General features: G+C 37.1%; 1 long non-coding RNA gene across 1 annotated transcript; it reads left to right on the top strand.

Annotated features, from left to right (window-relative positions):
* The first annotated feature begins 201 nt into the window (after positions 1 to 201).
* LOC121939633 lies at positions 202 to 2259 on the top strand. The gene is made up of 4 exons (XR_006105495.1): positions 202 to 242; positions 348 to 386; positions 1094 to 1258; positions 2104 to 2259. It is a non-coding gene; the product is annotated as an uncharacterized LOC121939633 (long non-coding RNA).
* The last annotated feature ends 370 nt before the right edge of the window (positions 2260 to 2629 follow it).

Here is a 2629-nt window from a genome sequence, read left to right as displayed (position 1 = left end):
AAAATTAAAATCAAAATTGTTGTATTTTTACACTGAACATGTACATGCTGACTATATATTTAATATGGAAAGCTAAGGATACTTTTTTAAAAATATTTAAATAAATTACATAATGACATGTTTCCTTACTGTCTTTTTTTGTAATTTTTTTAGGTGTGTTGTGAGTGATACTGCTGAGTACAGCGCTGTGGCCACCAACTCACATGGCACAGCTACCAGCAAGGCGACAATTACTGTGAAGAGTAAGTCATCCTTTATTCTGGCTCTGTACTATAATAATATCAGTAATATATAGCACCGTTATTCACATGTTTCTCCCGGTAATAATGATTTTATTTCCTTCACAGGACCATCAGGAGCCGGGGAGTCCTGCCAGCTTGGTATAGGTGAGGGAGGAGAGGGTTCGGATGGAGTTTTAAAAAATTTTTGGTTGGAATCAGGCCCAGACACAACCAGTTCAACCACACGGGCTACAAATAGCCGAGCATGTGAGAGGCCTGATAAGTGGTGGAAACTATTGTAAGAAGTTGTTGTCCTCGTTTGAGACGCACGCACACAGAGTAAAAAACAGGAGGAACCTCAGTGTAAACAGTTCAATCTGTTATAATCAGTTTTATAAACTAATTAAATAATGTTGGAATTCAGCAAAATATTACCTTCAAAATTTTATAACATGAGACAATATCACCGCTCCAAACCCCACAATGTCTCCCAGTGGTTGTCCAGTTAGTCATTTGGAAATGTTGGAAAACACATTAGCACAAAAAATTGATGTTGGGAAAAAAATTCCCCCGGGAAATTTTTTTTTTCCCACCATTTGATGTTGGAATTACTTTTTAATTTTTTTCCACCATTATGAAAAAAATCCATAATTAATTTTTTTTTCCACCATCATTTTTTTTCACAATCTATGTTTTTTTGTCCCTTTATGGGCTCCATAATTTTACATCCATATTTAACATCGACTGTATGATTTTGAAACCGCCGTCATCATCACTTAATGTCTACCTTTTGACTCATGTACACTGCATTTCACTCAATGTGTTATGAAAGGTTATTGATTATTAAGAGTAATGTTTCACCTTTTGCTCAGTGCCCCATCTGACTGACATCCATCCCAGTAAGCTGGAGGTGAGTCTGCTGGATCGGTTCCGGGTGAGTTTCGGTGTGGAAGGCGGCTCCATCAGTCTGGTGTGCACCATGGTGGTCGTCCCCGACCTCCCCAACGTGCCCCCCCTCGCCCAGTGGTACAGAGACGGTAAGACATTCATTCATGCATTTGTCCAGCGTGCCCTGTTCTTTTGTTATTAATGTTTCATTTGCATTTTGTCATTATTTTATTGATCTGTTTATTTATTTTTATTTAAAGCTTCCTGTAACACCTGTAAACATAATAACAGCCCACAATGTAATACAAACTGCAAACTTTTCATGTATCAATCCCACAAACAAAATTAATTTCCCACAAATGTAATAACAGTTGCCTACTACTAACATAATAAGACATTTTCTGCAAATGTCCACAAAACATGTCCGCGCCAGTGCGGGCTTTCCGCATGCTGGAGCGGGATTTCGGACATGTTCGCGCTGGAGCAGGCTGTCGCATATGTCCGTGGCGCTGGAGTGGGCAGTTGGACATGTAATATCATCATAAAAATATCATGTTATTCACATAATTGTAATTCAGCTAACATTTAATCCATTATTTCCCTGTTCATGATCTTTTTATTTTATCCTTAATTGTGCAGTAATTTGAAAAGGCTGTTTAAATGTGAGAGCTGTTAATTAATCATCAATAATCGGTCTGATGATCTATGATGATAATTGTGGTATCACCTTGAAGATGGTTTACAGGGATGTTCATTATTATTATTGTTTATTGAACTTTCCAGCATTATATAAAAATTAAAAGCTCCGTCTTAAACAAACGTCATATATATGTCTTTTCTGGACATTTGCAGGACATTTTGTATTATGTTCGCAGTGGCAACTGCTGATACGTTTGTGTGATTATTACATTAAAATCTGTGTAACTGTGTATTTTCGTCACTCCTCACTGTGTCTTCCGTTTATTATTGATTATTTCCATTCATCTGCTAACAGATAAACTGCTGAAACCCGGTAAGCTGGTGGAGATATCTGTGGGCGGAGGCGCCGCCCGTCTGACGCTGCCTCACCTGGCCAAGGACGACGAGGGCCTCTACACCCTCCGCATCTTTACCAAGGACGGCACCGCCGAGCACAGCGCCTACCTGTTTGTTTCAGGTAGGACACGTGACTCTGCGTCACGTAACATTTTAACACCTATAAATGATAAATATATTATAAATAATAATTGGGTCACGCTGTTATGGAAATCTGCTAAATTGCTTTTCTGCAAAAATAAATATTTAATGCACATATCAGGAACAACAGTTTAAAAATAAATAGATCAATTTAAAAGGACAGTATTGATAGTAATAGTCTAAAAAAATACTGAAACATCAAACCTAGAAGCAAATCTAGATACAGATAAATTATTAGATTTTAGCGATATATGTTGCAATAAATGTATTGTGCAGTGTTTCTTTTATAAACAATATAATTTAAATGTCAGGAGTAAACACTTTTTAATTTTTCAGTAAAACAG

Source organism: Plectropomus leopardus, unplaced genomic scaffold (genome assembly GCF_008729295.1).
Source record: "Plectropomus leopardus isolate mb unplaced genomic scaffold, YSFRI_Pleo_2.0 unplaced_scaffold5356, whole genome shotgun sequence".
Lineage (NCBI taxonomy): Eukaryota > Metazoa > Chordata > Actinopteri > Perciformes > Serranidae > Plectropomus > Plectropomus leopardus.
Note: the sequence above shows the minus strand (reverse complement) of the source record. Positions and strands in the feature narration are given on the sequence as shown.